Source organism: Phoca vitulina, unplaced genomic scaffold (genome assembly GCF_004348235.1).
Source record: "Phoca vitulina isolate PV1807 unplaced genomic scaffold, GSC_HSeal_1.0 scaffold58, whole genome shotgun sequence".
Taxonomy (NCBI): Eukaryota; Metazoa; Chordata; class Mammalia; order Carnivora; family Phocidae; genus Phoca; species Phoca vitulina.
In genome coordinates, this window is record NW_022589761.1 from 1,620,666 (window position 1) to 1,647,585 (window position 26,920).

The 26,920-nt window shown below is 51.6% G+C and overlaps 1 protein-coding gene across 8 annotated transcripts in view; it reads left to right on the top strand.

The window, feature by feature from the left end:
* Positions 1-26,920, top strand: part of ZNF536 (zinc finger protein 536) — a 422,991-nt gene that overhangs the window by 113,990 nt on the left and 282,081 nt on the right. The gene's annotated exons all lie outside the window — the stretch shown is intronic.

Sequence of the window (26,920 nt, forward strand, 5' to 3'; positions counted from 1 at the left end):
GCTTCCTCCCAGCCTCCCCCACCACCCCGGTAGGTAGGATCGGTCTGCCTGGCTTGGCGGGAAGCTCTGGGTGAGTGGTGGCTGGCGGGACCTTTCCCCACACAGCGAGGCCTTCCTTTGTGGTTTGGGTGTGTCTGGGGATGGGTGAGGAGGGGGAAGAAAGGAATCTGGAAAAAAGGTGATTTTCCCCTTGGAGGTTTAATTCCCTTCTCGAGTTTTCTTCTGGGATGAATCTGAGGCTTCAGTTCGCAATCCTGAGGTGCCGCTAACATATTCTGGTTCCGAGAAAGGGCCGCTGTTATTTGGAGTAGTTTTGATACAACCAAATCAAAGTGAAGATTTGAAATAGCTTTTCTGAAAGCCCAAGCTGAAGTCATAAATTATTCTGCACCATGATTCTTTCTGATAGTAAAACCATACCTCTTTGCCTGACATTGCTGAAATGTGGAAAAGTGAAAGTTAAAAATAAAATGAAACATTTAAATCTTGGCTGTTGAGAACTTCAGATAGACATCAAGGCCAGTCGATAAAGGCCCCTATCAATTAGGCTCCTACAGTTATCATCAGATTCGTTTATTAGCAATTGCACAGGTATGGGGTTCTGGCATTGAGGCCGGGAGGGGCCAGGTGAAATGCAGGGAAAGACCATAAACTGGAAAGTGAGGGTGCGGGGTGCCACGGTGCGCTTGGTGGTAGGGCCCAGGGCCGCCGTGGTGCCCCTGCCTCGTGTGATCTCATAGGAGAAAATAACTGCAGCCAAAGGGTTGGAAGTTGCCCCCCTGCTTTTTTTTTACCCCCTTTATTTGAGTTAGAAAGTGTTGATTTCACACCGTGGTGAGTGTTTTCCGTCAGCTTCTTGGTGGGTGTATTCCTTGTTAGGAACGAGGAGCAGTGAACACCAGCAGTGAACACCAGTGAACACTTTCAACACCCCAGAAGGTATTTTGTGGCTTCCGTCAGCCTCCCTGGGCAGTGGGGAAGTCTGTGGAGCGCCGGTCTTCTCCAGCGATGGAGAAGCCCAAGGGCTTCCCGGCCCTGGGCTTCCAGACTGAGCGGTTTGGCTAGTTCCCTCCTCAGCATATCCCAGGCAGAGCAATTTTTGGTTCCATAGCTGTTTGGTTGGGAAAACAAGCCTGTGATTGCCAGTAAGGTTTAGAATTTGCCTGCCAGATAAGGGAATGTCTGTGAAGACTATTTTCCCTCTTGGGAGGCAAAACACAGATGGGGGAGTTAGGAGTCTTACAATATTTAGCTGCTACATTGATGGTAGGAATTCTGCCGCGTGGATGCTCACAGTTTCTGAGAGCCCCGCGGAGCATCACTGCCGAGGGCCTCAGGTAGGGGAGACGGGTGAGGCTGGCTTTCCCGGGAGGAGCCCGTGCACCAGCTTCTTCTGGAACTTTCCATGCTCTGTGCCTCTTGAGTGGGAGAAGAGGCACTGCAAGGGTGCTGGCCATTTCCCTTGACCCGCCTTGGACAGGGAAGGAGAGAGAAGGTTGAGCCGCCGCCTCTGACCAGGTGGAGGGACCGAGCCGGAGGCGCTGGATTGACTGGAGCTTCTTGTGTGAATGGACACAGCCCTCCTTCGGGTGGTTTCTCAGACTCTGGAGAATAGGCCACGCACCAGCCTCACCAGGTTTTCTGCCTCAGAAGCCTGCATTTTAAAGACCTGATCATCTCGGCATGCTCTGGGCCTCCTGGAAGATAAAGAACAACGATGTGATGTTGTTGGGATTGGCCATGAGAAGGCGGGGAGATTTTCCCGCATGGAAAAGGTAAATCTTGGAATAAGTTTAGGGTTATGTGCATGGAAGTAGGATTTGAAACCTTATATGCAAGAGCAATATAGGGAAGGGGGACAGGTCTTAGAGACAAGCTCCTTTGTCCTGACTTCCCGCCTCAGCACCGGGGACTCTTGGGCCCTGGAGTTGGACTGTCTCTCCGAGTAGCTTGGAGCCGTGATGTGCTGGCTGGGCCACTTCTGGACTCCTGAAGGGACCTGTCGGGACCCTTGCTTCTGTCCTTTCCACCAATGCCCTCCCCATCCTTTGAAATGGACACTTGACCTTCAAAGTGTTCTGTGAAATGCTATACAAGGGCAACTTTGGGACAACCAGACAGCCCCCACGAGGTGCCATTGCATAGAAACCCTAAGTGACCCGTCAGTAACCGAACCTCTCGCACGCATCAGAAAACGATTTAATATCCCACCACAGCATGGATTTCCGGAGCATCCGGGCAAGGATGGGAGGCAGAGCCATGAGTTGGGGCCAGCCAGCCCTCCTCAGTGTCATCCTTCAGAAAGAGCCCAGGGCGTGCAGAGGGCAGTGGACCTCAGAGACCACGGGACCTTGCCCCGCTCTGACAGATGCGTCAGGGTCCCTCTGTGTGGGGTGGCGGGGGCGGGGCGAGGGCGCTGGCCCTGCCGGGCCCCGGGCTGTCCCGAGGCGGCCCCGTTGTCCTGGCACGGCTGCGTGAGTCAACAGCCCTCCTGCAGCAGTAATCACTTCAGCTAAATGCTGTGGGAGCGGCACTCTGGGAACACGGAGGAGGGAGGGAATAATTGTAATTTCTATGTGATAATGATGATAAGCCCTGCATATGTGTGTGGGGCTTTGCGTCGTATTTGATCTTCACCAGGAGATCTCCAGGCTCATGGAGGTAAAGATCAAGATCCCTGCAAACGCCTCCGTAGCAGCTGAATGAGGTAGTAAGGCCTCGTGCCGGCCGCGTAGCCCGAGAGAAAACGAAAATCAGAGATAACTCAGACTCTGGAGAACAGGTGGGGTGGTTCCCGTCCCAGAGTTTCTTGGGATCATCTTCATTGTCGCCGTGTGGCTAGCAGGTAGCTGTTGATACTCGTTCCATTTTCCAGATGTGGAAACTGAGGGCAGAGAAGTTAAGTGGCCTCCCTCGTGTCACACAGCTGACGGATGGTAAGGCCAAGGTTTGAGCATGCGTCTTTCTGATTTTGGAGCCTGACCCCTTGGCTTTGGAGCAGCCCTGGGTACGGCCTTAGCCAAGACAGACAAGCTCCCTGCCCTTAAGGAGCTTCTGTTGTGGGGCTAGGAAGCAGTAAACAAGGCAACCGTGGAGAAGCTGATGTCAGATAGTGATAAAGTGCAATGAGGAAGGTCTGGGGTGGGAGAGAGGGAGGGGAAGTGCTCTACTTGAGAGGGGTAGGTGGTGAGGAAGGCCCTCCTGAGGAAGGCACCTTGGAAGTGAGAGGGCTGAAGGACATGGAGGAGCCAGCCCGGTGAAAATCTGGAGGAAGAGCATTCCCAGCAGAAGGAAAGGCAAGTGCAAAGGCCCTGTGGTGAGGGAGAATTTGGCATGTCTGAGGGACAGACTATAGGCCAGTGAGGCTAGAGCACCGTGAGCTCTGGGGAGAGGGTAGGTGGGTCGGAGGGCCTGGATTGGACATGGCTTTGTAGCCATGGTGAGGAGTGCTGGCTTGGTTTTATGTCTGTGTTGCTTGTGACCAGAGGTGTCTTGAGAAGCCCACCTTGCTATGTGTGGGCATGCTCCTAGGTGCCCGAATTCTGTAAGTGACATGAGCCCGCTCATGTTTTGCCATGGCCTTTATTTTCTGCTAGAGGGATGTCCCGGTTACTTGTCTAAAGCTGGGAGTTAGGGATTGTAGGCTCTGTGGGTGCAGGAAAGGGAGCCAGCTGATCTGGGGGCTCTGCCCTCAGAGGTGATGTGGTGATTCACAGTAATGCCTTGCAGCTGCTCATCTGGACCTTCCTGTGCCCCCCCAGCTGTGGGCTTGGGCAGAGTTGCAGGTGGAAAGCTTTGGGGGCTCCCTTATCAGGGAGCCATGGTCTGCCTGAGCCCGTGTGGGCCTCTGGGAGGGGCCTGCGCATCGCATGCACTGCTCCAAACGGGGCTGTGAGCACTGTCTGTTAATGCTGATTCAGGGGCTGTCCAAGAACATGCAGACCGAGTTTCAGAGTTAAGATTCTTGGTGATTATAGTTTGGCCTCCTTTCCCTTGTGAGCCTGGGTACTGCCGTCACAGAACCCCAGGGCTAGCAGAAAACTTTGCCATGAAAGCTACCTTTATTTTATAAGTTTAGAGACTGAGGCCCAAGGCGTGTTTGTGCCCAGCCCGGCCCTCACCTGAGCACAGCGGGCTGTCCCTCAGGCCACTGTGGGCAGCGTGGGGGCCACTCCTGGCTGATGGAGGCCGTGGCAGGGACTGGGGCTGTCTTTGTCGGTCCAGCCGCTCTCACAGCTCCTAGAATAGTTCCTGGCACACGGAGTGGTCAGCAGTCATCCGGGGTCATTGATGGGGAGCCTCTCACCTCTGCAGTTGGTAATCATTGGAATTTGTTGCACCTTGCTTTAAGCAAACTCAATTGACATGTACCAATTCCACACTGCTTTCCAAATTTCCTGGAACGCAAGGATTGCCAAGCCTAAGTCCTACTTGGGCTTGATGTATGCCAACCTTCAGGACACAAGGAGGCCAGGACCTGGCTGAGGAGTCCTGATACGTGTACAGATGATAGAGGGCTGCCCCTCAGGTATTCTTCTCGGCCCATTTTAGGGCTACAGAACCCCAAAGGTTTTGAACAAAGATCATCAGTGCTGAAGCCAGCTCAGCTAGGGGAGGTCTTGGGCTCTGCCCCAGAGTGAGTTCCTGAGGATGGGGACACCTAGGGAGGATTTGGCCCGGCCTTTTACTGTGTGCCCTGGACAGGCCTCAGCTCTCTCTGGGGTGTTGTCCTAAACCCAAATGCAGGCAGGGTCTCGGTGGTAAATGCGTGACGCTGGGTGTGGACAGAGCAGGCTGGGGAGAGCGGACCCTACTGAAAGCATCCCCCAGCCCTCGTCATTGCAGCCACCTCTGGCTCTGGGCAGACTTTTTGCAGGTCTTCATAGTTTTTAAGGAAAGACACTTAAAAAAAAATCCAGTTCTTTTTCTTTTCTTTTCTTTTTCTTTAATATTAGCAACTAATTTGAGTTTTAAAAAACCTTTCTGCAAATGCAAGGGTCTGTAGACTGGGCTGAGCTGCAGCCCGCGCTTTGGGAGGCCCACGCTCAGCACCGAGGACAGTGGGGGCTCAGGAAGCGTGGCCTGCACTCCCCCCGGGCTGCCCACAGGACAGTCCAGGCTCTGGGCAGGTACTGCTCATAGACCCACAGCACCTGCAGGTCCTCGGTCCCCTCTGTGTTCCCGTGTTGTCTTACTGCAGGGAGGCCAGGGGCAGCTCCTGGCTGCACGGGGACATTTGCTACCCAGAGGAGAGGAGAATGCACCCATTTTCTGGGGAGGGTGGTCAGGATGCCCCTTTTCCAGCCTCTACATCCCATCCCATTGGGTTCCCCCGACTCCTGAGTTATAGGGTGCCCACCCACATCTCCTATGGGGACATGGTGATGGGTGAGTTCGATTTGTGCCCTCTGGGAGCACGTGATAGAACCACCCTTCCTTCCTCCTACCCGTCAAAGGTGAATGCCCCCCGCCTCCTGAGCCTTGCTTGATGGGTCCTTATGCGGGGCCGATGCACCTCCTGTGCTCACCTATGTTTGGGGAGGGGCAGTCCTGACCGTGCACCAAGTTGACTGGAGGCTCTGGGCTGCAACTGGATAGGGATTGATGCGGGCATGAGGTGGAAGGACAAGATGCTTTCTGTCCTGGGAGGCCACCTGGTGTGAGAACTGCTCAGCCCACCCATTGCTTGTCTCTTGCTGGTCCTGTGACTGTGCCCCTTCTGCCAATGTGACCCATGTCCTCACCCCCTTGAGAGGCGAGCAGGTCTGCTGAGAGGGGGCAGACTCCCATCCAGCTGCCAGGCTCCTGCCAGGGTGCTGGGGAGTGAGCTTCCCTGTAGTCTAAGCGCTTGGGAAGAGGATGGGCCGGTCTCTGGCCTCACTTCCTGTTGGCCCCTGCCTGGCTCCCTTCATCCCGTCCACATGCAACATGGAGTTTCTGTGTGTGTAATATTATTTGTTTTTATTTCTGTAATCCCTTTATTGTTTGCACAACTGCTGTCAGACTGTTGCCTGAAAGTATCACAGGATAATTGCAGAACGCCTGCATAAGTAATTTCTTATGAAATCGGGCCTTGTCTGCATATAAAATTGCTTTTCGTTGCTGCATACATGGACTTCATTATATGGAGGCTGTTTACCGGGCTCGCACCTTCCCCACAGGCCACAGAGACGGGAGGGCCTGACACGGGGAAATAAGGAAATACTATCTTTATTCTTCTTCGGTCAGACGACATTTCTGGAGGGCGGCTGTCGGGCCCACGTGGTCAGGAGGAGCCTGGCCCCGGAAGGAGCGGTGGCCTTGGGCCAGGTTGGGGGAGGCCCCCCGCCAAGTGGGAGGGGGCTCCGGGCCAGGTGGGGGGAGGCCCCGGGCCAGGTGGGAGGGGGCCCCGGGCCAGGTGGGGGGAGGCCCCGGGCCAGGTGTGGGAGGGTCCCCGGGCCAGGTGGGGGGAGGCCCCGGGCCAGGAGGGGGGAGGGGCCCCCGGCCAGGTGTGGGAGGGGCCCCGGGCCAGGTGGGGGGTCCCTGGGCCAGGTGGGTGGTCCCCGGGCCAGGTGGGGCCTCTCGCTGGCCCCCCAGGCCTCCCAGGCCCCAGGGCAAGGCAGGCCAGCGGCTAATCCCGCGCAGGCCCAGCGGCACTTCGGCCCGCATTTCTGTGATATTAATGGTGTGTGGTAGTGAAAGAAATGTGTTTTATTCTCCAGTCTAACCCTGCTGTTATCAAAGTAACTTCCAGCTTATTAGCGACAAAGGACTTTTCTCCTCTCAGCTGCCCTGTTCGCCAGGGCTTCCTGAATTAAACTGCCGCTTCCTGTCCTTGATATGCACGAGCACATCTGGGCAGCCCGGCCCCAGCCCCGCTGCCTAATAACAATCACCTTCCCCTTCAGTGTCTGTTGATTGTTTCTAATTCACTCTGACAGATAGGGCCTGACAACTCGCCGGCTCTTCCCTCCCTCCGTGACCTGGAGTTACTCACAGCACTTATAGAGTCTGTCATTTTTAATATTTGATTTCATTTTAAGTTATGTGTTTTACTGAGAAGATGAAACCAAAAAAAAAGGGGACTTGTAATGGAACATAAATTTAACCCTTCTTGCCACCCGGCACCAGCCCGAGCCAGCCTCCCCCACGTCTGGGTGCCGCCTTCTCCTTCCACACAGTTCTGCAGCTGGGGTGGCTTCTCCTCTCCTCTCCCCTCCCCTCCTCTCCTCTCCCTCCCTTCCTTCCTTCTTTCTCTTTTCCATTTGGCTTTCTTTCTTTCATTTTTGGAAACAAAAGCTTCGTGTCACATTCTTTCCCTTTAATGGCGCTGGATTCGTTTATGGAGCTAATAATGGGCTCTTTCTGCTTTGCAACCAGGTTATGATCGAAAGACCTTTCCGGAGGTTTCACTCTGGAGTGAGGGAGTCAGGGGAGAGGCCCGGAGAAGTCTGAGTGACCGGCTTCAATTCAGGTGTCAAAACGAGGATGGGATCTTTCTTTTTGGAGATGCTTCTCTTTGTGTGAGCTGGCGGGGCAGGGAAATGCCACCTCTCCCTGGGTTTGGGACCAGCCGCTCCGAGTGGGGCAGGCCGTGGGGTTGAGGCTGGACATGCGGTTCCTTCTGCCACGTCCCTCGGCATCTGCCCCAGCAAGCGGCCTGGTAGGGCCCGCGTCCTCACGGGCGGGGCCAGTGTCCCACGTCACTTTAGGGGCCACTCCGCCATGACTTTGCCTTTGTTTGCCACTAGACAAAGGCTCCTGTGTCCCTCTTGGCCCTTCAGAGGTTGAGAGCTGTGAGGCCGTGCATTAGGTCAGCTTTGCAAATAGACACCACAAAATTAAAAAAAAGAGGCACATTCACCCATGGCGCCTCGCTTCTGCCTTGTGTGGATGTCTGTCCGTCCCTCACAGTGCAGTATGGGCAGCTATACAAGGGGATAGGAGGGATCTGGGTTGCATCTCAGTTAAAAAAAAAAAAACATCAACTTCACCATGACCGGCGGCCTGGTCTCCCGATGACCGAAGCTGATCCTGAGTGTGTGAGCTGTCACTGTCAGGGCCCTGCTCTTCCAGAGCCTCAGGCCAAGTGTCCCTTTGACTCTTCCAGCCGCAGCTGTGCCTGGAGCAGAGGTGTGCCAGTCCTAGGCCTGAAGCAGGCAGGTTTCCTGGTGAGCAGAGGGAGATGAGAACCTGCTTTCCAGCATTCGCTTGTAAAGACAATCTGCTGGGGGCCACGCGACACAGGCTGGCTCTCCGGGAGGCCACTCTGCAGGGAGCGTCAGGCTTGGCTGCCAAAATAGCAGAGGGACCGCCATTAGGGCTGGATCCACTGCCCATGGGCAGACGTTCTAGCTGCTTCCCTGCTGTTCTGCCGCTCCTGGCTCCAGGCCTGTGGACCCAGGGCCGGGGTGGGCCAGCCATGTCCGTCTTGTCCCAGCTACTTCCGGGATGACTCTGTCACTGAGGATTTTCCTTCACCCAGCCTAACCTTTCTAGAACCCTGCTTCTCCCTCTCTCTCTGAGCTCAACTGAGGGTAAACTAAGTGGAGACCATTTTCCTCTCCATGGTCCCAAGCATTCCGTCACCGTTTTCTCCTCCTTCTTCTGTAAGAGGTGAGAAAGGCAAGAACAACTCTATTTGGATGGTTTTGCAGTGCGGCTAGTATATTTTGAAATCATTGTCTTTTGTTTCAGGCATGCTAATTAAAGTAAAAAAAGGAAGATGATGCACAGAAAGTAAAGTGGGCACAAACCTTTTAACTTTATGTGGGAAATAAAGATCTGTGTATACAATGGTGTGCTGTTAGATAAGGACAGGATGGCTTTTCCCTTTCACTGACCCAGATTGTCTTTATGGGTCTGATAATGGGCCAGGTGGGAAAGAAAAGAGGTAGAGAAAAGTATCTTGACTTCCCTTCTATCTCAGGCCTTCGCTGGCACGTGTGTGTGTGTGTGTGTGTGTGTGAGACACAGACTGCCAAGAGTGGTTGGCAGTGATGTGATTCTTATGGTCTGAGATGATCCTCACATCTGCCTCAGCTTAGCGAAGTTGGGCTCAAAGGATCCAGAGCCGTGAAGAAGAATACAGAGAGAGGCCCAGGGCCACCGTGCCCTTCTGCTTTGAGGATAGTTGAAATAGGGTTTTAAAGAAGGTTCTGTAGTTGAGGTTTAGCCTCAAGGCCAAGGCCAATTTATGCTTTTAATCCCCTTGAAATGGCCTGTTGCACTACTATTGGTTAATGTTTTAGAGTCAGAGAGAAATTGAGAGCTGACATCAGCTGAAGACTTTGAATTGGGTTTTGTGCTGCAAGGGCCCGCCTACTCCCCAGTGAGTTGGGATAAGCCCCTGGAATTCTAGGTTGACGGGTAGAGGACCCATAGTTTTTCCCATCTTTTCCCCCCATTCCAGATTTTCTATGGAGTTTGCATGGGGAACAGCATGTTCGGTTAGGATCTAAACCTGGAAGACCCTTGGGGGTCCTGCTATCCCAGGAGGTAGTGATCACCAGGGCTGCAAATTAGCATGGGCCCTAAGGACTGTGCCCAAGCATTCACTGACACTGAGCCTAGACGGATCTGCCTATGGGGGAATAAGGCACGTCATTCTTCAGTATAGTTTGAACCAACAGATATGTGCTACCATCCGGAGCAAGGAGGGGGGCAGACACAGAGGGGAAAAGAGACACAGAAAGCCATATCGCAATGAGAACGTGACCAATGCCACCTCCGAGATTAAACAGAAAGCCCTGGATTCGAACTGGAAAGGGAGTGATCAGTAAGCAAGAGCAATGTGAATACGATGTTGACTACTAAGAAAGGGGCTCCTAAATGCTGTGTGTGTACTCTGGGCTCAGCACTGCATGCCTTTTTCAGAAGGGAGAAGTCAGACCCACTGGGTGGCTCAGGAAGAGCTTCAGGGAGAGCTGGTGTTGGAGCTGGGCCTTGGGGCCCCAGAAGATTGTCAGAAATAGAGGTGAGAGAGGAGCTGCTTGCAGAAGGCAGGAATTGGTGCCAGATGCCTTTGCAGCTGGGGCGGGGGCTGTGGTGGGGGTGCTGAGCGCCATTCCAGGCAGAGGCAGTGGGGGAGGGAAACTGGGGACAGACTGGGGATGGGATTGGTGTTGGGGAATGACAGATAGCTCTGTTGTGTTGGAACTTAGAGTATAGGTTAGCATGAGTGGAGGTGTGGGGAGGGCCTGCTGGTGAGAGAGGCTGCATGTCAGGTCAGGGAATTTTATTGGGATGTACTCCACAGAAATGGGCAGTGAAGACCGTTCACGCTATCCAAGCTGACCTAGGCGGTGGAGGCAGGGCCGGGGAGAAGGAATATACCCATCAGCCTGGTGCAGACCTGGATGTTGTTACCCTTCTCCTGGTTGGGAGTGACAGTGACCTCAGAAAGACAGGGGTAAAGCAGGCACCATGCTAGGTTTGGGGTGTCCCAACTGTGCCCGGCTTGCCACGGTCCTGAGGCCAGGGCCATGAGCTGCCCACAGTGAGCTGGCCTTTAAAAAATAATAAAAATAATGTAGAGAGGATTGCTTTTTAAAACCCCCACACTCACATCCATCAGGCTCCTGCATGTTTTTCTTTGCCCACATGTACAAAAGGTGCACTTCGGGTTGCACGGGTTGTGTGCCAATGTGCAGAGTGGGCGTGAACAATGGAACAATTAGCAGATTCATCAGTTCTTCTGCTTATACTTCGATTTCAAGAGTACGATGTTAGTTTGTTCAACTCTCTGCTCTATGCCTTGATCACAGTGTGAAAGTGTTGGCCAAGCTTAGCTTCCTGGTCAGAGGGTCAAGACCCATGGCTTTAAAACATGCTTATGTGAAACCCAAACATTTGTGACCACTGGTGATCTTGGAATCAAGGCTCAACTTATGAAACGAACACGTAATGATCTTGTTTATTCAGGGTATAAATAGAGTTCATGCATTTAGAAATTTTTCTTCCTGATAAGGACTTTAGCCAGCATTTCTTCTTTCTGTCTCTCTGTCTCTCTCTTGTCTCTTCCTCCCTCTGTCTCTGTCCTCTCCTTTACAAGGCGGGGGCGGGGGGGAGGGTGCTTGCTGTTGCTTCTGTGGTTGCTCCTGGAAGAGGCAGGGCCAGCCTGTGGATTTCTTCCTAGGAGCACTTCCTGCTTCCCGTGCAGCTTTGGCAGATTGGGGGTGCATGCCCAGGGAGGGCCTGGTGTGCTTGGACACACCCTTGCCACTTCCACAACCCCAGGGAAGGGCTATGAAGTCACATCTGCCTCTGACAGCCCAGCTGGGGACCAGAGCCAGCAGAGCAAGTCCACCTGTGGATGAGAACTTCCAGGCCCTTCAGGGCAGTGGGGGGCAGAATTTATGCCGAGAATGACCCCTTGGGTCTAGGCCACACACTTTCATCATTCATACATCTCTTGTTTTTTTTTTTTTTTAGGATTTTATTTATTTATTTGACAGAGAGAAAGAGAGCGAACACAAGCAGGGGGGAGGAGCAGAGGGAGAGGGACAAGCAGACTCAGTGCTGAGCACAGAGCCTGACGCGGGGCTCGATCCCATGACTCTGAGATCATGACCTGAGCCGAAATCAAGAGTTGGACACTCAACTGACTGAGCCACCCAGCTGCCCTTCTTTTGTGATTTTTACCATATCAAGTACATCCTGCTTGTAGACTTAATGTTTTTTTTTTAAAGGACACACTTCTTTAATTAAGTATTATATTTAGCTTTGTTCTAAATAATAATGTCTATGAAATCTCTGGTTTGGTGTGCCAGTTATATATTTTTCATAGTAAATATTGAAATAATTATATAAGTGTTAATTTTTTAAAGGAGTTTTTCTGTGTATCACCTAAAATCATCTTGCGTGTCCAAGGGGTCCATGGGCAAGCCTTTGGGATTCACTGTGTGGCCTTGTTTGGACTGTTTGCGTCCAGCCAGGTTCTTAGGACCTAGCTCAGGTTCCTTCATGGAGCCATTGCCTCCCCCGCTTCCCAGGAAGCCTCTCGCTGGTCCCTCCAGCCCCCAGAGCAAGAGTCCCTCTGATCTCAGGCCCTGCCCTCAAAATCTCCAATTGTCATTTAACCATGCACTGCTCTGGTCACATCTGACAATGCTGTGAGTGGTTACTGGGCCATGCTTTCTGACTCTTCCCTTCCAGACTGCAAGATTCTTGAGAGGAGGCACCATGCTCTTTTGTGTCAGCCAAAGTGCCTGATCACTTGAGCTGGCTGGCTATCTATCAGTCTGTCTGTCCCTCCATCCATCCATCCATCCATCCATCCATCCATCCATCATCTTCTGTCTTCTATCCATCCATCTAGCCATCTATCATCTATTTCCTATCATCTCTCTATTCATCCCCCAATACCCCCATCCATTTCTGTTTCTCCATCATCTGTGTCTATGAAGCTATCATTTGCCTGTGTATCTATGATCTAATCTATGATCTATTAATTTTCCTCCCTCCCTCCTTCCTTTATCCTGCTTGATGAGTCAGATGTCTTAGGCCCTGGGACTATAGCAGAAAACAAAACAAAGTCCCTGCTTTTGGGTAGCAGTCATTCTAGTTGGAGGAGGCGGCAATCAAGAAATAAACAAATAGAAGAAGAAACCAGAAAACGATCTGTAGGGACACATGCCATGCAGAGTATTAAAAAAATGGGGGATCTGAGGCAAAGAGAGAAGGCCTAGCAGAGACTGAGAGGTCAGGGAAGGTCCTTCTGGGGAGGTGCCATTGAGTCTGACCTCTAAAGGGCAGGTCAGAGCCTGCGAGGAGGGGGCAGCTCCCGGAGAGAGGGTCCAGCGTATGTGGAGGCTCGGAGGCAGGGGCGGGCTTGGTGGCTTTGAGGTGCAGAGAGGAAAATCAGACAGAGGGAGGAAAATTTACTTCCAACTTTGACAAAGATGAGTTTTTCCATTTCTCACTTCCTAGGGGCAACAGCCCCTTTCCTACGTAAGAAAGTCCGACTCCTCATCTCTGAGAGCCCCTGTGTCAATTCCCTTGTGCGGGGGAAATTTGGAAGCAGTGCCATGTTGTTCCCCTGCAGGGTTGGAGGGCAGAAGGGGAGCACACCACGAAGAGGCTACCGCTGACATGCTAATATTTCATTTTAATCTTGAGTGCCAGGTTACTTTCCAAATGAAGTGTCTTAGGCAAGGCTCTAACTTACATGAAATAAAAGAGTTTAATGCTAATTAAATATCATCTGACTACTGAAGCCATATTTATTGATGGTCTAAAAGAACATCATCGAGGTGGATGGACTTGGAACGTGTCTCCACTAGAAACGCAGCCTCCCGTCCTGGGACTCCTTTGCAATTCAGACTCCGTGTGCCCCACGCAAGGCAAAGCCTGGGACCGTGGAGTGGCCCGTCTGCTTTCTCTGTCAGCTGGACGGGTCCGCACCTTTAATGTGTATTTGCTTCAGGAGGTCGGGGGTGTTGCCCACACTGCTCACTTTTAACCAGACCCCAGGAGGTGCCCACAGTGCAGGACCGGCTGCACGGCGGGGGGCGAGAGTCCAGAACATAGACCAGGGATGAGTAAACCCTGACGCTGGTTCTGACCGCGGCACCACTGGCCACGGGGTGTGGCGGCCATGTGTGGAGTCTCCCACGTTGCTGGTCTCACCTACCAGCTCCGCCTCCATCTGTCCTCTGCTTCCTCCTTCCTTGGTCCCAGTCCTTCCTGTCCAGGTTGCATCGTGGCCTCTCCCCAGGCTAAGAGTGGTGGGTCCCCAGGGTGAGTAAAGTCTTCCACCATTTGCCTTGTCTCTGGGTGTGTGAGCCTCATGCTTGGTCCCTTGGACCTCTGCCCCAGGCTCCTACTTCCGTGCCTCCAGGATTGCTAGATTCTCCTCGCCATGGCGGGGAGGGGCTGTGTGTCCTAATCCTCTACAAGGAGGGCCGTGCGTTGGGGCAGAGCTGGCTCGGGTCGCCACGTCCTGGGGCCTGGAACCTGAAGCCATGTGCTTCCAGTTCACCCTCCAGCTTCCCTTTGGAGAAGCGTCTCTTGACCCTGTTTTCCCTTTCCTCTGCGTGGCACAGGCTAGGGCTGCCGAACGCTAACGCTGCAGGGGCAAGAGCATCCCCATGGACGGATGAGCTTGTGACCGCCTGGAGAATGAATGCATGTTCTGCTGCTTGTCCACGGGAATGTGGGTCTGGTGCTGCTAGACATTGGCATTTCTCAGGGGAAGTCAGAAATCCGAATTTCCGTATGGAACTCAGTGTTTGCAAGTTGGTAACTCTTCGGTGTTTTTCTTAAATCTCCACGTGAGCCAAATTGAGCGCGTGCGTTGGAATTTGGCAAGTAAGGCTTCAAGGTGCAGGCTGTGGTGCTCACCGGTTCTGGGGGGTGGTTCCACAGATCCTGCTGGGGAGAAGCCAGTGGGGTCCAAGGAGGGAGCTGGTTGAAGTGAAGGCAGTCAAGTGGAAAGAGTTTCGAGGACTCAGAATCCAATCTGGAAGAGTGGGCCCTGATGTGGCTCTCAGGCCTCAGGAAATCTCATTCTTCCATACCAGCTTGTCTGCATCTACCTATAATTAGCGTCTGAGATTTCTAAATGAACTGCCTAATCAAGTAAATTTAGCAAACTTATTGTGAAGTGTTACCATATCCTCTCCCTCCAACTGTCCACACAGACATCCGTACCACCTTGCTTGCCTTTGCTTTTTGCAACTGAAGCTGCTCGTGTGTGCTGTCTGGCAGCCACGCAGACATCCCATTTATGTGATCTATAATGAGTTTATTAGTGTTTCAGTGCCTCGTTGCTATTAAGTTTTATCAGTTTCAGCTTCAAGAGCACAAGGTTAAATTTTCAATAGAGTTTTCGCAAAGTTTAAGTGGGATTGTTAAAAATATGTCCAAATGGTGGAACTGAGCATTTAGTTTGAAGATATTATTTCTGCCCACTAAAGGATTTTGATCTCTTTATTTATAAATTTAACACTTTTCTGATGCTCACAACGGCAGCACAGGGCTCGTGCTTTGTTTTCGCAAACGAAACATGAATGCGTTCAGTGTAGAGGGTCCAGCGGAAGCCGCATCAGATTGAGTCTGACCCATCACGATCATGCAGCCCCCCACGCTGCTGTCATGGTCCCGGGGTGCGATTGTGACTGGCTGTGGCTTTGACCCGGTGAATAAACATTATGAAGGAAGGGGAAAATTCAGCCACAAATTACAGAAGGATGGGCTATGATCTTATTGTCTCCGGTACCGGAAGATAAACAGGTTTTCCTGTGAAAATCCACACGTACATAATAGAATATTATTTACCTGGATCCCTTCTGTAATTTTTGAGCGATTTTTTTTTAGGAGGAAACCAATTCAGGAGTTTCTTCAGTGGCTGTAAGCAGAATAAAGTGCTTGCACTTTTAGGTTAAGAGAAAAAAAAAAAACAGTCATAGGCTGAGCTGCTATTATGGAAAGTTTATTATTATTGGTATATAAGCTAGCTGGGGGCTTAAGCGCAGAGCAGTTGGATAATTTAGCTAGCTCCTGGATCCAATTAAAAAAAATCTATGTTGTGTCCACAGTGGGGGATGGCCATAGCTGAGGAAGCCCTCTGTCGCCGATAGTGACACACTGGAGGCGTTCTCTCGGTTATACGCAGTTTGGGACGCAGAATGCTCTAAATCCTCTCATTACTGCCTTATGGAAGACAGACACTTCAAGCAGGTCTCCATTTATCTGAGATTACCGGTTAAACTCGTTAAAAAGCAACTATGGCTTGTTCACTCAATTGGCTGTTGGGAAGATTTCGTGTTCTTGAGCGACAGTGTGGCTTTGATTAGTGGAGTGCTATACTTTTTAGGGGAGACCTTTTCTAACTTAATTTATGACTCTGGTTGAATGGCGTCTGGGCTGGGGTATTACGTATTTCCCCAACTATTGTACCTGGTGTCAATAAAGGCGCATTTAGGGAAATCTGAAATAAAACTCCAGGGTGTTTTTGTTCTTTGGGGAAGCAATGCACCATAAACATTTTGGGCTTGAGCCAACAGCTTTCCCTGACCGTGATTGCAAATTACTGTAGTATGTATAGATTGCTGGTGGAACACTATTTGAGGAAACCTGTATTTTATAGAATGTCACTTTTATGCACAATCCAGGCAAAAGGAAAAAAAAAACTAATTTAGCCAGCAGACAGTATTCTTTTGAATGAGGATTCTGAAAAAAATTTACAAAAAAACAAAAAAACAAAAAAAGAAAACCCAGGCTCTAAATACGGGCTTTTTATTTAATCATTATTACATCAATCACCGATATCAATACTTAATAGCAACCTGATAATGTAGCCAGTAGGTGAAACAGCTATTAAAAAGTGTAAAAAAATGATTAATCAGGTGCGGGGGGGTATTCATGCTCTCCAATTATTTAATGATAAGTACCTATTTTTGAAAGTGTTTGTTTTTAATAATCGACTGTAATATTAGTTTGCAAAAATGTAATTGCTGCTTAATTTTACATCTTCGTTCCTTTGTGCCGGGCACAAAGGTAGTATATTTCTGTAGTTATTGTTCGCAGCACTCCGTGTAAAAAATCACGTTCATTTCAAGAAGCTGTTATGGTATTGATTCTGGTAAAGACTTCCATTAACTGACCAATCTAAATCTCATAAGTGATGTCAGGATAGTTATGCATTTGCTTGGTTCAAGTATTCAGCCATTATGTTAGAATGCAGGCCGTGTCTGAATATGGCTGTTAAATTATTTCTAAATACCGAACCAGAACAGCTTAACAGTTTTGCAGTTTGAGACTGACACAAAAATGACAATCTGCCACCTCTTTGTTTTTTAAATATTAACGTTGTATTGGGATAGTATTTTTGGAGTAAAAACCTGTGGCACGAGAGGATAAGTGACATAAACAAAGGCAGCTGGGCTTCATGAAATAATGGAACAATAAGGCCCTTGCAGCAGCTCTCATCACTCCAGTATGTTAATTAGCATTCTGTTGTGGCCGCAACACTGAAAACATGTAATCTGTATTGGTGTACAGTACAGCTGTGAACACACATTCTTTTTTGTGAGTCCCTGGAGCTAGCCTTGCCATTGGCATATGCGTTTGGGCCAAAAGTCAAGGCATCACCACTAAAATAGCACACTATAGCAGCAAAATGTCATTTGTCTTTTCTAATTTTTTTCTCCCCTCAATGCCACATGCTATCCAGTGATGTAATCCAGTATCACTGCATCTGTCTCCCTGCTCTGTGTTTGCAGGAGGGGATCTGGGGGCGGGCGGGGGGCTGGGATGCCAGCAAGCAGGAGCATGTAAAAGGCACGTGGCCCCAAGAGGGTCAAATTCAAACCTCAGTTCTTCCTCTTTGCAGTATTTGTCAAAAAAAAATTATATATATATATATATATATATATTTAAATGCATAGATTCTTAAGTGTCATGGGCCAGAATCTATTGCTCCATTTCCCCGGAGGGAGGCAGGGAGGGGCAGCTAATTCATAAGAATAAAGACTCTCAGTGAACTTTCCCATTATTTATCACCTGTATTCTGAACATGAGTTACAGTCCTTCATGCATATAGTACCCACTTGGGGTAGGGTCTGTTCTTCCCATTTCAGAGCTGAAGATAACTGAGGCTGAAGCATGATCTGGAGGTGGCCTCTACATTTCAGGGCCTCTCTGACTGGTCATTTGAGGGAGAGGGGTTAGCACCAGTGAGCAGAGGCAGCTCGTGGCTGGGAGCAGGAACTCCGGCCTTCAGAGGCAGGACTCAGAAAAGCCCCGACTCGGTGACCTCGCTGCTCATGCGTGGCCGGCTGGGAGCCGCCCCTGGCGGGGCCGGGACACGGCCCTGGGTGCTTTGTGTTGGCAGCTTTGGAGACAGGAAGGAGAAGACTCTTCAGTGTTGTCACCATAGGAGCTGGACTGAGTGGCCAAAAGCTGCTTGGGTTTTTACCTGGTGGACTTTGGCTTGAAAAGTGAGAATAGTTCCATTTCGATTTCCCTGTTCTCAAAGTAATTTAGCTTTCTTTGTGCATGTGTATGTGTGGCCTCCCAGCACAGGACACTTGTGCACACACACCACACACACACACACACACGCACACACATGCTCACACACACATACTCACACATGTGCCCTTGTTCACACAGTGCATAGCGCTTTGCAAAATAATTTTGTCATCAAAAATTACATTTTCTAGTCCTTTAAATGTATTATAAATTCAAATAAGGATCATCTAGTTGTTAAAACTTTTCCTGCATTTCAGCTTGATTCTATCCATCTCCACCCTGCATCTGATCTGACTAAAACGAAAAGCGATTTTTATAAAGCAACCAAGCCAAACAAAAATCACCAAATCAGAAACACCCCACTTGTGTCTAAAGTAACTTTCAGATTCTTTGGGCAAAGCTTCTTGTTGTCTCTTTCTGAAAAATGAGAATGAATACTTAGCTTCCAATTTTTATTTTAATCTGCCTCAAATCTGATTGCAAAATAACCCCCGACCTCACCCTCACCTCCCCCAAAAAACACACACAGCATCTGGGTCACCATGCTGATCCAATTTGGTTCTACTTTTGGACTGTGGAAGAATGAAATTGTTCGGCATTTGGTGATGTGAGCAAGTGTCCACCTGGGAGCAGACGAGGTTAGAGGTTAATAACACTCGCTTTTTTTTTTTTTTAATTCCAGCAGAACAGGACTCTTTCCCACTTGCCTGGTCCCATCCTGAGCCCCATGCCCAGCCTCGTGGCATCTTTCCCCAGACTTGCCTGGGTGAGGTAAAGCAGGGCTGACATTAAGATTTTAGGTCTGTTGTTTCTCTTTTCCTAGAAATTCACCCCCCTCCTTTGGTTAATGGCTCTTTAAATATTGAAATGCCTGGAAAAACAAAACAAAATAAAATAAAATGCAGGCTGTCAAAGAGATAAGAACAACAACAACAAAAATGTTGGTATCTTTTAGAATTTGTCTTCCTAGTGGTAAAAGTATATAATTAATAGGAGAATTTTCCTCCAGATGTGGCTATACTATAATAGAGCCTTATAAATGCTACAGAAAGAAAAATTGCTTGGAACGAAGGCGTCCTCAATGAGAGCACACCTGGGTCTGACAAAGATTGCATTTAGGGACTGCTGTGCTATCACAACGCAGAGAAAGACCAAGTCTCGGGGAGCAGCTGGAGAGAAAGCCCCGGCAAATCTGCATGCAAATAGCAGCACATTGTTAACTTAATCAGATGCCGAGAGGAAAAGATGTGCCAGAACCGGGAGGATGATCTACACACACGGAGGAAGAGCGGCCTGGGCTGCCATGGGCGCTGGGCGAGGGTGGGCCCCGAGCAAGGTGCAGCCAGGCCCGGCCCGAGCCCACCCACGCCTGCCTGTTGGCCCCGGCCTGCAGTCAATTTATCGCAGAAAGCTTGATTTGCTCTTTGAAAAGATAGAAATGATGGAGTATATTTCAACGGGAAGGGAGCTTTATTTTTTTATGGTGATATAGGTATGGGCATTATTTCGCCTGACTCCATAACTCCAATTAAATAATATTTCTGCCTAAATATCTGGGTGCGTTGAAGATAAGAAATACTGCCCCGGAGTGTATAAAGAAAGAGATTTTTTTTTTCATTAAAAATAAAAAAGAGTAGCTCTCTATAGATTGAAGTGCTGGGTATAAATTGTACCTTTAGAAGAAGTGGAAGACACCTGTTATTTATATTTTATGTTAATATTAATGGAATATATATATTTTCAATCTCCTCCATCTTTTAGTCTAGCACCATAAAAAATAAAAAGTAATACTATTTAATCACCCACAGCTTAATAGTGCCTTAGTTGTTTACTGCCATCACACTAATTGCTCTGTACTAATGTGTTTTTCTGTGATATCCAGTAGTGCTAAGAGAACAGAGATCCATAACCAATTAAATATAGTGTTTTTTATGTTAAAAATATATCTGGTGAGGCTAGAAAGGGAACAGAAGCCGCCCTTAAGAAAGGCGCGTTGGCACACCATCTCAGTGCCCGGCAGAAGGGGCCCGCATTGCCTCTTTTGCGCAAAGACAAAGGGGGTAATTTTTTTGGCAAGAAAACAAACCCAAGGAAAACACAACAAACTGAATGTTTCCTAATTTTCCCCCTCCTGCAACTCCTCCGGCTGCTTCTGTCCTCTGTCTGGCAATGAGGGAGAGTTTGATTCGGGAGGTGGGGGGGGGGGGGCGGGCGCCCCTGCGGTGCCCGTGCGCGCGCGCGGGGGGCGGGGGGAGCCCGCAGATCGGCGGGGAGGAGCGGGGGCGCCCGCAGCCGGCACAGCGCCCGTCCGCGCGGGCAGCCCTGGCACCGGGTTCGCGGAGGAGCGGCGGCGGCGGCGCTTCCAGGAGGAGGGAAGCGCCGGGACCGGCGGTGCGGGCGCGGGCCTGGGAGGGAGGGAGGGAGGTGCGGGGAAATGGGACCTGGCAGCGCTGGGGGCGATCCCCAAAGACGGTGGCAGTAACGGGGACGCAGGACGCCGGCGCCGCCTAGGCCCGTGGTGTTTTGGTGCGCCCTCACCAATCGGGAGCGAGAGCCGCCCGCCGCCGCCCGCCGCCTGTGTTCGTTGGCTGCGCGCCCGGGGGGCTGGGGCCGCAGCCTGCCCGCAGGGCCTGCCTTCCAGCGCCGCACTTCACCCGACTGAGGGGAGATAATGGGATCAATTAGAGGCGCCGTCACCGTGCCGCGACAGCTGCTGGTGCACGTAACCACTGGCGACCCCAGCGCCTGGCCCCCCCCCACCTTCCGGGCCCCAGCCCAGCCCTGGCCTGCGTTCTCCTTGCATCCTCTGCGGGGGGAGCTGCCCCCTGGACTGCGGGGTGGCCGCCAGCCCCGGGCTGTGCGGTGTCCTTGGGCTCGGGGTCCTGTGTCCCCCGTGCATGGGATACGGGCAGATGGCTGTGCGTGCCCCTCTAACAGGTGTAGGTGGGAAAGTCGGTGAGCTGGAATGTGCAGGTGTGTGTGTAGGAGGAAAGCAATGGGTGTGCATTAGTGTGTGACCACACACGTGTTCATGTAAGTGCTTCTGATGGTGGTGTTGTATGTGCGTGTATGTGAGAGCTCTCTGCACGCATGTGCGCATACGTGCCTGTGTGTGAGCACATGTGTAAGTGCACGCACGTGTGACTGTGTGTGCACATACGCATGCGTGGCATGTGTGTTTGAGGTTTGTGCGCATGTTATGTCTGTGTGAGTGGTGAGTGTGGGTCATGAGTGAGTGCGTGTGGGTGTGCATGTCTCCATGGAGCGTGGGCCCACGGGTCTGCCTGTGTCTCGTGGGCTGGGGATGGACGCCGTGGCCTTCCCTCCCTCAGGTCCTCACCTTCCAGTGGCTTCTTAGAGGCGGAGTTTTCTTTGTGGGCCAGTTGTCCCTCAGACAGTGCCGAGTGCCCTGGGTCTGTGGTCCACGCCTTGGCGTTCCCCCCCACCCCCGCCATACGTACCTCCCTGGTGATGGCTCTGGGCCTCCTGACCTCTGTCTGTGTGTCTTCTCCCCTGTGGATTTGTGACTGTAGACTGCACCCTGGTCAGCCACTTCAGAAGGGCCTGGCTCCGGAGGTGGTGCTCTGATCTGAGCACACGTGTGCCTCCCCATGCAACATACCCACCCCCCCATTACTGTTCTGCAGATAATCGCGCTGCGCTCCCCCCGCACCCAGGGCCAGGGGCCCAGTTTCAATGTAGTATGTATGGAGCACCTGTTGGGTGCTCTGGGCTGGGCATTCAGGTGTCCTTTAGCTCTCAGAGGGGGCTGGGCTGCCCCAAGTCTCACTCCCACACCCAGTGGGTGAGGGCCTGCAGACCGGCAGGAGGGGCGTGTCATCCTGGTAACGGCTCACAGTTAGCATTTATTGTTTTCCTGCCCGGAATGGTCTTCCTTCCTGTGCCTGTCAGCTCAACCGTCCCCTCCTCAGAAAAGTCCTCCCTGGCCCTTCTCCCCCTCCAGTGTCCCCTTACAGTCCCTCTCACCTTGTCCTGTTCTGTATCCTGATGGCTGCAAGTGCCCGGCTCCCCCAGGAAAGCCCATGCTCCCTGAAGCCTGGAGCTTGCCGGCCTGTTCACTGCTGGGCACAGCGCCCGGCGTAGCGACCAGCACACCGTGGGCCCTGGGCGAGCGGGCCAACAGATTTTAGTTGGCGTCTGCTACCTGGCTGGCCTGGGGGTCCAGGGGCTGCCCTGTGGGCTTGTGTCCTTGGCCACTCTGAGGTGGGGGCTCTGGAAGGGGGGTTTCTCTGAGAGACCTGATGTGGCCGGCACTGGGATGGGGAGAAGAGAGGCTCCACATGAGAGGGCACAGCAGCAGCTCGGGGTTGGGGGGACAGGCTCGTTTCCCAGGGGAAGCCCGTAGCTCCTCCAGTTTCTGGATGTGGGGAGAGGCCTGCCCCTGGTTCTTGTGTGCACCCTGCTTTCAGAACTGGTTGTGTGGATTCTTTGGTGCTCAACCTGCTCCTGTGTTCATGCCCCTCTAACGGGGGGCCGGGGGGGAGGCATCGGGCAGGAGAAAAGACCTTTGGACTCTAACTTCAGCCCTGTCTCTGACCTTGATGTGCCCTTGAACAAAGACTCTGACCTGCTGTGATCTGATCTCGTCTTTGAGACAGCCTGACAGCGCCCGTGTCCTGCTTTCTCTACACTGAAATGGAATTGGCGATCGGGGCAGACTTTGTAAAAAGAAGTAGAGCTGGGGCGCCTAGGTGGCTTCGTCGATTGGGAGTCCAGACTCTTGATTTCAGCTTGGGTCATGATCTAGGGTCATGGGATCAGGCCCCACGTTGGGTTCTGCACTGGGTGTGGAGCCTGCTTAAGGTTCTCTCTACCCCTCCTCTCTCTCTCTCTCTCTCTCAAAAAAAAAAAAAAAAGCAGAAGGAGTAGAGCTCCTTGACCCTGTCATTGTCCCCACTTTGACACCCCTTCTGATGTTCTGTGTCTTCTGACGCTCCTGACATGACACTTGGGCACTGAATTGGTGCAGTTTGGTCCTTCTGGAACATGGCGGGAAACTCCTGGGCCACTCTTTGAAGTTCTGCTTTAGATCCAGCCGGTCTCCCCCAGGTCCGTGCCCTGTTCCTTCCCCTTTTCATCTCCAGCCTCGGTCCCTTCTGCTCTCTGTGAGCAGCACGTAAAGGGGTGGGCAGGAGGGGGCAGCTGAGAGGAGCCCACACTGATGAGCTTTCCTACCAGAAAGCAAAGAAGGAAATCTCTAGGGCCTGTTCAGAAGGCTTGTCCTTTGACCACCCACCAGGGGAGAGTTCCTGCTCTGAAGTTGTTCACGCCACCTTCCCTGATGTTCTGAGGGCCTAGTCTGTGAGAAACACCATGCCAGGTGCCAGAGGGCCACGGGCTTGGGCCAGTGTCCCATCGATCTCAAGGGACCTTGGCCGCTGCCTGGACTTCTGAATCCAGGGAGCGAGGAGTGTGTCGGGGGGTATGACTCCGGCCCTGTCAAATGCCTGGCTTGTAGGGAGCACCAGTTGGAAATGATGTATGTGCAGTACTTTTAAACATCTAATCAATGTGATTTACGATATTAACACTGTTGCTTTTATTTTTCTTTCCCAAACACCAGTTGTTTTGAAGTTTGTGTATTCTCTTGACTGGAGTTTACACAAAAACATTGTGGGAAGATACGGATAAAACGCGGACGCTCCTTTGTTAGCTGGTCAGGGGTCTACCTCTTAAACGTTCCCTGTGCGGCGAGCTCCAGGCTGGGATGGGAGGGAGAGCTAGTCCGCGCTTATACTGTGTGGCATTATTACAGGCATATGGGTCCTGAGTCCCCCAGTGATGACCCGCAAGCCTGGCAAAATGGATTCCTGGCTTATGGCTTCTCCACGGAGCCCTCTCCAGCCTGAGCAGGCCATGTTACTTTAATTAAAGACATTGTTCAGTACTTTCTGTTGAGTTGATTCTTGTTTGAGTGAAATGGAAGGAGGAGGGTGCAGGGACATGTCCTCATGGCCAGGAGAGTCTAAGAGCTGGAAAGGGTGAAGGGTGGGAGAGGCTTGGAGTGAGGACCAGAAAAGGGGGCGGGTTTGAGGGGAGACGGGGGGGGGGGGGGGGCGGGGGGGGGGGGGGGGCCCCCCCGGGGGGGGGGGGGCCAGGCGGGGGGGGGGGGGTAATGAAGTGACACTGAATTAAACTCCACTGGGCTGTCGTGGCAGGCCCGGGACTAGCGGTGATCTCGGTAGGCAGGCACCTTACTCGCCTTGCCCAATTTCATTCCCATAGCAGCCTGAGGAAGGACTCCAGGGGCTCCGACCCAGACCCAGAGGGGGGAATAACTCGTCCAAGGTCACTGAGCTGGGCAGTGGGGGGGGGGGGGGCCAGAGTGAGGCCCATGCCACAGAGGCCCCGGCACTCCGTGCCTCCTGCACTGAGCAGCTCTGGCAGTGGGCCATGCCCAAGACCCCAAAAGTAGAAGTAAACACAAAATATAGCCCCAGGTATGAGGGCATTCTTCAGGGAGGGCCTTTTTTCTGAAAACAGATTTTTTTTTGCCAGCAGTCAGCCTTTTGTCCCATCTTTACGTGGCCCAATTAGGCAATTGCACCCCTAATTAGCCAGCCTAAGGCACTCCTTGTTGCCTGCATAGAGATTAGCACGTGGGCTCAAACGTTGGCAGGAAACTGTCCATTACTTCGGAGGCACGGCGGAAGCGTTGGAGATGGGCCTGCCCTGTGACGTGTGGTGTGGAGGGCATGGCCACCCCAGCCAGGCCTGTGCACCCCCCACCCCCCTCCTGAAGGAACATGTGGCTCAGCTCTCGGCTTCGAGGCCCCATGAGTCTGAGTTATGAGCGGCCAAAAAAAGGTGAGACATTGAGGAGTCATAAATATTAATTTTTTTAGCGCTCTATAATTCACAAGTGACTCAACTGATTTGTCTCAAACTCTGCAGGAAAACTCATCTGTGGCCTCCCGACGTGTGTGCTCTCAGACCAGAGGGAATCTTGTGCCCTCTGATGTTTAGCCTTAAGGCACTGGGGGTGGGCATCACAGAGCTCTGTCTTCCCTTGGAAGTACAGGTCCTTGAGGGTGGAGTGTGGGCCGTTTTCCAGAAGAATCATGTCTGGCTGCTTCTCAGCAGGGACCTGCCCTGCGTCCACCCAGGTGTTCAACACCTGTTTCTACGTGACCGGCACAAATCATGCCCCTCAAAGTGATCCTGTTTCTCTTGATTAGATTAATACCTCTTTGCACCTGCTATATGTGCCAGGCACTGTGCTAGGGATTGGATGCCAGGAAGGTCTTTGTTTAAATTCTGGGCAGGGAGAGGAGTAGAGGATCAGAGGTTACTCAGCCTATAAATACATGAACAACAGAGAAGAGGGGGCACTGTGTCGGGGAGGGGTACCTAACTTAGATGGTGCAGTCTCGAGAGGCCTCCCTGAGCAAGTGAGGTTTGATTGGAGTCTTGCAGAGTAAGATGGAGCCAGGTGTCCAGGCACAGGGAAGCTCACTGGGGCATAGGTCCCCAGGTGGGAACAGGACTGGCATGCTGTAGGGGCCGGGCCAGAGCATCAGGGACAGGGAGGAGAGACCCAGTGAGGTGAGGCCATGGGGGAGGGTGGCCACCGTCCCATGGGCTTTGCAGGTGGGGGCAAGGTGCTAATTCCCAGGGCAGTGGGAAGCCTTGAAGGGTTTGGGCAAGGTGGTGGAGTGCTCTGATCTGCATTTTGAACAGTGTGATGGGGAGTGGGTGAGAGAAGATGTTGGTGGGGCGCCGGGAGAGGGATAGACACGGTCTGGGTCCGTGGGGAGCTAGAGCTGACCTGACAGATCTATACAGTCCCTTTGTTCCATCTCTTGGTCCTCCACTCCCATCCAGGTATCTTTAATGTATCAAAGCATTGCTAACTAAATGCCCACAAAGTGTACTACAGGGGAAACCAGCAAATATTTCTCAGTTAAATTCTTTTGTGAGAAGACAGCAAGCCGGGAGAGAAGAATGCTTTTCTTCGTTCCCTGGCTTCAATCTCATCCAAGTGGCCGTGTGAGTCAATTTGAGTCAAAGGGACCTCCTTTTGTTCACATTTTGGCTGATGTGCGTCCTCACTTCCACCCGGTTGCTATCTGCCCCTGCCCTGCGCCCACAGAGACGGCTCTGCGCTCAGGTCCCTGGCCCCGTTAGGGCTCCTGACACCATTGTCCGGGCCAGCTTTGTGGGCTGGACCCTATGTAATCCCTTACGCAGCGTGTGTGCAAACTCTTCTTGCACGCTTTGGCAAAGTTTCTGCAGCTGTACTGGCCCAGTGTTAGCCATTCATTTCCTCCAAGATATTTGGGTGGAAAATCTACAAAACAATAATAGATCAATACATTTAAATTAGAACTTTCAAAAATTCAATAATGGTATTTACAAATTAATAAAGCACTGTAAAGAAAATATCTGCACTTCTTTATTTAGGGATACAGTTAATTTTTTCATTGATTAAACATTCTTTTGGTGGATGGGATGTGGGTAGGGGATTTTTTTTTTTTTCCCCTAGGAAGGAAGTCCTTTGTGAAAGCTAGAAGTATCGGTGCGTTTCTGGTCGTGCGAGTACGTGGCTAATGCATCGCTCAGACAGGGATTGGCGGTGAGAGAAGGAAGTGCCAGTTCCTGGTTTGGCAGGAACTGCAGGGGGGTGGGAGGGCGCTGGGTCACATGCAATCGAGTGGTTTCGGTGGGGATGGAGGTAATGACAGGCATGTACATCCCTGACTTCAGAACATCGCATATGTTAAGTGCTCGCTGGGTTAAGGAAGTTTGGTATAGGAAATCATCATTTATCAAGCCTAAATCAGGGGGCCATTCTTCTCTGTTCAAAACAATCCCCCATGGAAATCCTCAATATTGGCCAAGTTACTCCTGTGCACCTGGAATAAAATGCCAGTTTCCTCCCTTAGAAACAACGAGTGCAAATCAGGTTTTTGGGAATGTACTTGCCACCTCAGGCAGGGTAGCT